Raw genomic sequence first — 10,735 nt, 5'->3', positions numbered from 1 at the left:
CCAAGTTGCTTTTACTTTAAGTTCGTTTAAATCTTACCTAGGGTTTAATAGTTTCTTGCCTAGTTAAATTTACAAGTTTAAGTTTCATTTCAAGGTTAAGTTTAGTTTTCAAGTTAAGTTTACTTTAAAAGTTTTGGTTAATAATCCTAGAACACCTAGAACACCTCTAGATTGACTTGCAATAGGACAAGGACACTCTAGCAATGGTAAGTTAACCCAATGTCGTCTCTCAAGGAAGATCTTAAAGGGATTTTAATTATGTCACACAAAAGCTGTAAACTAGGATTATTAACTAAAACTTTTAAAGTAAACTTAACTTGAAAACTAAACTTAACCTTGAAATGAAACTTAAACTTGTAAATTTAACTAGGCAAGAAACTATTAAACCTTAGGCAAGATTTAAACGAACTTAAAGTAAAAGCAACTTGGAATTTAAATACTAACTAGGAATTTAAAGACTTGTAAATCAAAAGCTTCTAATCTAATGAGCATAAAACTAAATTGCATAATTTAAAGGAAAGCATCATAAAAACGCATAATTGAAATTGCATAATTGAACTTGTAGAATTTAAAGTGCATAATTTAAACAAAGCAAGTAAAAGAAAATAAATAAACTTGATTCAGAAATACCGTAAAACGTCTCGAGAAGCAACCTGTCACGTGATTACAACTATAAACGGAAACAAACTAAAACTTGAATTGAAGAACTATAATAAACTAACTAAGAACAGAATTCGAAACAAAGAACTATGAAAGCAATAAAAACCTAAACTTTGGCTACCTAGGCAGAAACTAAAGATTAGGGCAAAGATTAATTCTAACTAAGCGCCGGAGGCAAAAGGATTCTCTTCTTCATTCACGTTCAAACCCCTTTTATAGACTTCCTTCAACCCTAATAATCATCAAACTCGCCTTGCAAAACTGGACTCTTAAGGAAATAGAATCGTGCACTCAAAGGTAATCCAGCTGGCAGCGTGCTCTGCAAGTCATCTTGGCTCCGGCGAGAAATTGGCTAACTCTGGAAATTCGGCTCTGCAAAGGTATGACAGAGCTGAGAGTCAGCTCTGGAATAGTACACTCTGGCAAGTATGGCAGAGCTGAAAGTCAGCTCTGCAAAGTTCAGATCTGGAGATGTTGACTCTAGCAAAATATGTTGACTCTGTCGATTTTTTAGCTCTGCTCTGTCGTGTTTACTCTGGCGCGTAAGTCAGCTCTGACGATTTAGCTCTGCTCTGACAAGTTTGTTCTGCTCTGAAGATTTCAGCTCTGATAGGGAAGTTTAGCTCTGGAGATTTCAGCTCTGACTATGAAGTCAGCTCTGCTCTCGTACAGAGCTATCCACTCTGCTCTGCTCTGCGCACGAACTTTTAGCTCTGAACACCATTTTTGCGCCTAAGTATGCAATTTTGACCCATAATCTCCAACATCACACTCTTCCATCTATAAAACCTAAATCTCTTGCAAAGCATAAACCAAACCATAAACGCACCAATTTGCAGAATATTTATCTTAAAACATGCACATGCAAACCCCTAAAATTAGAACAATTAGGCATAAATCAGGAAACCTTGGAAGTAACTGATCAAATCTGCCTTTTCAAAGTGGCGAAGGGAGGACCCAAACCCTCCAAGAACCCAAAAGTTATTGACATCTCATCACCTAAATCCGTAGAGATTGAGCCTATTGAATCTCCAACTGAACCAAGTCCCATTCCCCTCTCCCTCTCCTACTCAAATTCCATCCATTGTTCTTTCTCTCTCACTGTAACAAACGTTTCCCGCCGTCCTCGCTCCACACTCAAAAAGACTGTTTCAAAATCTGCCTCTCATGCTACATCCAAAAACCACTCCAAATCCTCCACCAAAGCCCAGCCTAAACTTAAATCTAAGGGCAAAGCAGTCCAACAATTCTCGCCTGTGCCAACTCGGTATGGCACTTCTCAACAATTGAAAGCTGTTGCAGCAATGCAAACTGAAGCCAAGAATAATGCTACTCAGGATTTGAATCACCTTCTTGGTGAATTCAATTCTTCTCTAGAAGTCTATAAGAATCTTCATAGACTTCTCATTTATACTTTCCGCAAAACTTCTCCCTGCTCAGACGTGAATGAGCTTCAACTTGTTGAGACTGATAACTCTTTTGCGCTTGAAGAAGCGACACTGTTCAGCGTCTTCAACTTTTCCCGAGTGTCGGATGTTATTTACAGGTGTGACAAGTTTGCTCTGGACTACCTTGAGTCCCAAGGCTATACCAGAAATACCCTGATCTTTGATGCTGATGCTGGCACCACCTCTAAAGTTGCTGAAGAAACTATTGAAGCTGCTATTCATGACCCTCCGGACATTACAACTTCCGATCAGCAGATGACTGATTCCATCAGTCATCGAACTGTAGATGAAACCACTGTCGCTCCTGCTCCGGATCAGCAATCACACCGGACGACTGAACCCATCAATTGTCCTTCCTTTGAAGAAACACCGCTCTTGGATACTGATCCAACTGAAGTTCTCACTGTCTCTCCCGTGTTGGATAATCCAACAGTTACTGATGAAGATCCCTCAACTCCGGAAGGACTTGTAGAGGACATCACTACAGATTCGTTGCCATTATCCTTCCCACCGGAATTATCTATTGTTCCTTCTCAAACAGAGAATGTCAACCTCAAACCTTCTTTTGCTCCTCATTTTCCAGTAGATTATGAGCAGGTCATTCCCTCAGCTCCAACCACTAAAGTTGATCATTCCCCCTCTCATCAAGGAGCTTCTTCCTCACAACGGAAACACAAGGCACCTCATGTTCCTCCAGAGCTCCCTGTTGAATTTATTGAGATTCCACGCAATCCCAGAATTGTCAAATACGATTCTGATGTAGATACAGATGGTCGGATCACTGAGTGGAAAGGAATATACCCTCACAAGAATTGTTGCACCCCTATTGTCACTCGTCACGCACGCAAAAACCCCTTGCCCAATCTATCCTTTCAGTTTATGATCCCTTAGAAGGTTTAGTTAATGGAAATCAACTATCCCGGGCAACATCCACGCTCTCTGCGATGGCCTATCGCTAGTTGTGCTTTGCCCAAAATGCCTTACGAATTAGATAAACCCACTTGACTCTTACGCAGATATTTCACTGCAGTCACGACTCCAACACTCGTTGTACTATTTTGGAGGTCGATGATGTTTCGCCTTGTGCCCAAAGTATTACTTGTGGCCAAAACTCCCTAGTTAACTAGTGATCAATTAATTAACCAAGTTGTGACAACCTTATTGGAATCAAACCTAGTGTATCGGGAATATACTCATATAGTTGTTATGCCCATAATAGACCTCTCGAGTTAAGTGTTCATGCTTAGATCATCTTGTCCAAATCAGAATATAAAACTAGCTAGACATAAAGTAAATAATGAAAGCAAAAGATATGATTAAAAGCAAATTAAAAATACTTAAAGAAATAAACGAGTACTTACGGCCAAAAGTGTCGTACAGAACATGAATAAAATAACCTAGAATTATGCCCACAGCTTGGGCAAGCTTGAACTCCAAAACGAATGTAAACAAAATGCACAACAGTCGATTTTTTTGCACCCTTGGCTTCGAAAGATCTTTGGGTATATATAGGCGAGATTAGGGCAACAGAAGGCCCAGCCCATGGTGTTGCGGCCGGATCCATGCAAGGCATGGAGATGCTATCCATTTTCAGACCTAGTATCTTGAAGATTTGTTTCCTTCCGAATAAGGCGGAGGTTTAGCCTCATCGGTCTCTTTTGGATGCTGCCGCCTTTGTCCCATATCAAGCGCCTACTTCACAGTCCTGCCTCACCCGTCTATTGTGCTTCTGACTTCCTTCCCCGTTCTCCTCCTCTTGCCTGTCAGCTTCCGTGCGGTACTTATGGGCATAAGGGGTGGTTTTGAAGGAATATTAAACTGAATTAATGCTCCGTTTGCCCGATGATCGTTTCTTGGATTATTATTAATTTATCATACAACGATTAATTCTAACATGCTCCTATGAATTTAACAACTGCACGTTGGAGTTAGAAAATACCTGAAGAATTCCTAAGAATTCGTCAATCTGTCGCTGAACAGGTCAGTCAGCTTCAAGCCTTCGTTTGAAGCCTCAAACGTCCTCAAATCATATTTCACCCAGAAATACGACTTCTTCGTCTTCGAGAGAGCTTTCCGTGGCCGCCTGATTCGTCTGAATCGGAGTTCTGTGGAGGAAGTTATGGCCGTTTTACGGAGACTACCAGAACTTGATTTCCTGCGAAAATCTGACTCCAGCTCTGATCTTCTCGACTGTATCCCGCTCAATTCCCAACGTTGGATGGACAACGAGCTATGGAAATTCCCAAGACAGAAATCACCTCACGTTTTCCTGCGCCTCTCTCTGCTCTCAAAACCCTAATTTTATCAGTCTGTTTTCCTGAGAGCTGACAACTGTATTTAATAATACAGAAAACTGAGAGGGGGCGCCAGTTTCTATGTGAGGGCCGAAAATCTGCCCTACTTGGGCTAGGAGACATTGGGCCAGCCCAGGGACCAGATACAAGGAATAAAGATGGGCCTCAAATAAATTAATTTATCTATGGTCAGCCCAGACCATAATTAATTTATAAATATCAGTTCATTCCACTAGAGAACCGATACTGACTTACCCCTTTATTGCCGGTGATGAGTCAGGGCTTGTATTTAGACTTATTAAATCTCCGTATTTAAAATATCCGACATCCATTAATTAATTAGAGCTCTGACAGCTTAAATTAATTAATCTCTTAATAATTCCTTAAGCAGTACCACTCAAACTTTATTATTACGCCTGAACTTAATCAACCTGCAGGGTTTAGCGTAATAAACCTTATTGAGCTCCTTAAGGGGATGTCATTATCCTATACCGGATACGGGTACTAATACAGATAATCAAATATCATATATTAACCGCTATCACCCAAGATACAGAGTACTCGAGTTAGTATATAACTTTCACCCATAGTAAGTCAAAGTGATATACGAATTAATATATATATTTGAATACTTATTAGTATTAAGATTTATAAGTCACCGAGATCTTGATTCTTCACTTAAGTCAGATATAAGAATACATCTCAAACTGTGGTCCTATCAATACGTAATGACGTACCAGTATAGACAAGTAGCCAAGACAAACTACTTCCATCTATACTGCAGCCTAAACCAATAACTTGTCCTAGAGTTATTTCGGCTGTGATCATATTATATCTCTTAAGGTTATTCCAATTATATGGTCTTTTGTGATCTACAACACACCATATAATCTACTTATATAGAGATAAAGAACATACATATGCAATCATGAACACAATCAGATAGGAGATTAGATAGTGAACTTAGGAAACATTGTATACAAGCATAAAACGTTCTTGCTTTCAGTATACAAATCCAACAATCTCCCACTTATACTAAAGCAAACTTTTAGTATACAATGCGTCTATTTACTAATCACCTAACACTTCTCCCACTTATACTTAAAGTTTCCTAAGTGGGTGGCATCAATCTGGCATCAATCGCATTCCCATCTTTCAATGACCATTTGCGATAAGCCTTTTGTGAAAAGATCAGTAGGTTTCTCCAATATGTGAGAATTTATTCTTTGAGCACATAACCTCGATTTACGAATAATCGTATAACTTGGTACTTACTCTCCATGTGTTTGACCCCTTGTGGTTCTAGGATTCCTTAGAGTTTGCAACTGCACTTGAGGTACCACGAAGGTGATGCTCTCACGCAAACTAGGAATCACTCTTAGACCCTGGAGGTAGTAGTCAAACCAAAAGGTTTTACCTCCCAAGGAAAACACATAGCTCGAGGTAATTATTCTTTGTTCCGGTCAGCCTGGAAATCCGAAATCATATAATCCAAAAAGGAACTAAACTGTCTAACTGGTAAACTATCCTTATTCTCTAGTCAGGGACTTGAAAATATAATTTACCACAGTTTAGTGTCCTTAACTAGGACTATACAGATATCTTACAATCATGCTAACTGCATAGCAATTATAAGATCTCGTATATAGCAATCCATACATGAAGCTATCTACTGCGGAAACGTAGAATACTGCCTTCATTTCCTCAACCTTAATAGGCATCTTAAGACATATGTCTTTAGATAAAGGAACGCCATAGCTCAAAGGTTGCAAACCTTTCTTGGCGGTATGCTAACTAAAACGAGTATTCTCAGTATCAATGTAAGACACTCGAGATAAGCCCAACATCTTTTTCTAGTGATCCATTATAACCTTGATCACAAGGATGTACACTGTACCTCCTTAGTCTTTCATTTGAGACTGTTCGGATAACCATTACTTTATGTCTTGACAATAGCTCCATATTGTCGCCAATTAGGAGGATATTATCTACATAAAATGCAAGATAAACCACATCACCGAATGACACGAGAGCGATTGACACGAGATGCTTCTCTCCCTCCCTCACGTAATCTTCAGGTTGTTGCACATGGATGTCCTTACCTTTTCAAAGGTAATATATATGACATCCATTTGCCAGACCTCGATGGTTTAAGTGAGCTGCTATGGGAAAAATGGTCCGAATGTTCTGAGCATGGCAGTGGCGAAAATGTCATCATAACCTATACCCTTACACTGGGCATAGCCTTTCGCCACCAGTCTAGCTTCGAAAGCTACGACCTTACTCATTCGGGCCTGTTATTGTCTTGTATACTCACTTACAACCTAAGGCTTTACAGTCCCCTGGTAGCAAGATTTTCTAGTATACACCCATATTCTTAATGGATTGTTCCATTGAGGCGTGCCAGGAAACTACATTCTCATCTTCCACTAATTCCAAGTAGATATCTGGGTCGATTCTCTTATATTCACTACCAGGGACTGAATCCAAAGATTCTCCCAAGAACATAAATCGATCAGGTTGTCCCACAACCCTCCCACTACAATGGATCTATGGTGGCACATGTGTGTCAACAGTGCGTGCAGTGTCTTATGGTACAAAACTCTTGCACACTTGGCTTGGGTGATGAAATCGCCTGTCTAATGTCTTCAATTTCTTGAAGCACACTATCTGACTTGGATTAGTGATTACTCCCATAGTCCACTTCTAAGAATCGTGTGTCATTGCTAATAACCACTTTCTGATTCTTTAGGACTAATTGCAAAGATACATAACTCATCATCGAACATATTTTTTCAAGAGTGACCTATTTCTTCTCTCCACCACACCATTTTATATAGGGATTACACGGTGTAGTAAACTGGGTTGGAATCCCAAACACTGACAATGAATCAGAAAAGATCATTCCTAACACATTATTGGCCCTTTATCCCCTTTGCCATGAATGACCTGGTCTCCATCTTTTCCTCTATACAGGATTCGCAGGTTCGAAATAGTACAACCTGGATTGAATCCAATGTACTTATTTAGACCGAGCCTTTGGATCCTGTTAAGATAGATGTGACCTATTTCTAGGGTATCAATATATGTGTAAGATCCTCATGAGAGATTAGCCTTAACTTTTCTCTTTCTTTTGTTCGATGATGTAAATGCAATATAAAGGTATTTTGTAGACAAGTCATAGTATGAAGAGAGATGTTCAAAATACCAGAATAGACAACTTTGTCATTTCTTATGATAGGAACACCACTATCAAAAATGACATAAGATCCATCTATTCAAAATTTTGGAACATGATAAGGAACTCTAAAAAAAAAACTAAACTATGTCTTTAGAACTTAAAGACAAGTCTCCAATTGCAACAACTGCGACTCCAGTCACGTTGCCTATGAAGACAATCATCTCATCACTTCTCAGCTTCCTTGTCAGCCTAAAAGCCATGCAAGTTGAAACAATCATTATCAGTTTCTCTCGTTATCCACTACTCACAACTGAGTAGAAAACGAGCTGATATGTCTCAGTTACTATAGCAAGTGAAGTACCTTAACCCTTTGCCTTGAGTATTGAAAGAAGAAATCTCCAATACCCAATCTTATCACACCACTACTCCCACTATTTCCCTTGTCTTTCTTGCCCCCTGGACCCTTCTTCTTCCCGTCATTCGACGAAGAAGATGGCTCTCTTTTGGCAATAACAAGTGCTTGCACATCTCTCTCCCACAACCTCCTTAGCCGTAACTAGATCATTCAACAACTCAAAAGAAGTATTATCTTTCTTGCTCATAACAGCATTGAGGCGGAAGTTCTTAATTAAAAGACTTGGGAAGAGAGTTCAGGATAATATCGACTTTTACCTCACCGTCGATACTCCTACTGAGCAAGTCAAGTCCGTCAAAATTTGCATGACATGCTCGTGCACTGAGCTATGCTCACTCATAAAAATAACAAGATTACTCTTATCAAATTTAAATGGGCAGCTCAGTCCGATTCTCCGAACACTTCCTTGAGATTCAGCATGATGCCAATAGCATCATCCATGCCCTGATGTTGGAGCTACAAGGTTTGTGACATTATACTCATAATATAGCATATAGCCACATTATTCGTTTTATGCCACCTTTTATGTAATTCATTTTTCTCTTCAGTTGACTCATTGTTCGGACCATAAGAACGTGGAGTAGTAAGCAACACAAAAATTGTGTTTAATTTGTGATAAAGATAAAAATCCAAAACTGCGTTTCCATTTTATATATATATGGACCGGTTAAAAGACTTTGTGCAAGAATAAATAAGCAATAAGAGACATAGACATATCTGAAAGTAACGAACATAAAGCACATAGTTCGTAACAATAATATTGTAACCTTTTGATAAAAAAATATTAATGAAACCTCCAACGGCTCAAAGAATCCCATGTGCAAGCCACGTTGGGTGGACATTTACACACGAACTCCTCAACCAGACTATTCACCTAGTCATTTAATTTCCATGTCAACTTAACATTTTGACAAAAGAAATTAATAGTTGGCACCTTAACTAGACCATATCATCATCAAGAAGGGACTCCTTTGGGAGTTGTACATTGTACTTGATATGATATCTAAGCAATGACCACATTTTAACCTTGAAAATTAAATTCTCGAAATTGACATACTCACTCGGACCATGCCGCTTTCAATTTAACTTTCTTGGTTATCTTATTTAATTCCATTCTCCAAAGTACTCGTGAAAATTACACAAGTAAGCCACGTTGGGTGGACGTTTACTGCATAACTCCCACTACTTCAATGGATTAAATATTTTTATAGAAACCTCTTCTGACAAACTTATGAGAAACAAATATGAAGTAAGCCACGTTGGGTGGACGTTTACTCACATTGCTAATCACTTTTTCTAGACACCGCATGTGGAGGTCTACATAATTTTAAGAATCAAAATCAATAAGAAATAACCACAATTTAACTTTGAAATTAAATTCTTGAATTTGACATACTCACTCGGACCATGTCGCATTCAATTTAATTTCTTAGTTATCTTATTTAATTCCATCCTCTAAAGTACTCGTGAAAAATTATACGAGTAAGCCACGTTGTGTGGACGTTTACTGCATAACTCCCACTACTTTAATGGATTTAAATATTTTTATAGAAACCTCATCTGACAAACTTATGAAAGAACAAACATGAAGTAAGCCACGCTGTGTGGACGTTTACTCACATCGTCAATCACTTTGTCTAGAGGCCGCTTGTGGCAATCTAAACAATTTTTAATCATCTATAAAATTATTAATACAGCTTAGTCTTTTTTCTTTCAAAAGTTTTGATCATGCTCAACACATAATCCTAAACATGCTCATCTAGAACGCAACATGTAAAACATGCTCGCAGAATTCTAAAACATGCTTAAGAAAACGATAAACCTAACATGCTTGTCTAAGCGCAGTTAATAAACACATATTAACAAGCAAAGACAAAACAACATGCAAAGAACAGAATTAAAACAATAAAGTTCTTCGTGACCCATTCGTGGAACCCCAATTTCTAATCTATTACATTTAAAACAGAAAAGAAAAGGCTCAAAAACATAAAACTCGGCCCGAACAGCTTCATCAGGCCCGTCTTTGAAAATAGGGTTAGGGCCCCCTAGGGTTTGGGAATCGGCCACCTAGGGTTTGAAACCCTAGGCCCCGCCGCCTCCAGCCAGCAGCAGCAGTCCACAGCGGCGGCTGCCCCGCCGCCGGTCTCCTCCTCGTGCTCGGCTCCGGCAGCCCAAGCCTCGGCAGCAGCGCGTCCCCGGCGTGGGTAAACGAGCGCGCGCAGCAGCAGTCGGCAGACGGCCGAGCAGTGCGGCGCTGGGCGCGCTGCACGCAGCCGGCAGGCACGCGTGCGCACGGCCCTGGCACGCCCAGCCCTCGCCCCTCGCCGACTCAAGCAGCAGCACTCGGCGCGGCATCCGGCGCACAGCAGCAGCAGCCGCAGTCCCCGGCGCAGGCAGCAGCAGCAACCTCGGCTCGGCAGCAGCAGCCTGACGCGGTAGCCCTCGGCTCCAGCAGCGTCGGCACAGCCAGCAACAGCCTCGGCGCGGCATCAGCACGTCGGCAGCGGACGAACGGCCGTGCAGTGCAGCGCTGGGCGCGCAGCACACATCGCGCAAGCACGCGCGCGCGCGCCTCCCCAGCACGCACAGCCCTCACGCCCCCGCCCGACTCCAGCAGCCATGCCTCCTCGGCAGAACCCAGCACCGAGAGCAGCAGCAGCTGCACGGCGCTTGCCCGGGCGCACAGCGCACGGTGCGCAAGCACACACGCACGTGCAGGCCTCATCGGCGCACGCAA

Source organism: Salvia miltiorrhiza, chromosome 8 (genome assembly GCF_028751815.1).
Source record: "Salvia miltiorrhiza cultivar Shanhuang (shh) chromosome 8, IMPLAD_Smil_shh, whole genome shotgun sequence".
In the NCBI taxonomy this organism is placed as follows: Eukaryota; Viridiplantae; Streptophyta; class Magnoliopsida; order Lamiales; family Lamiaceae; genus Salvia; species Salvia miltiorrhiza.
Note: the sequence above shows the minus strand (reverse complement) of the source record.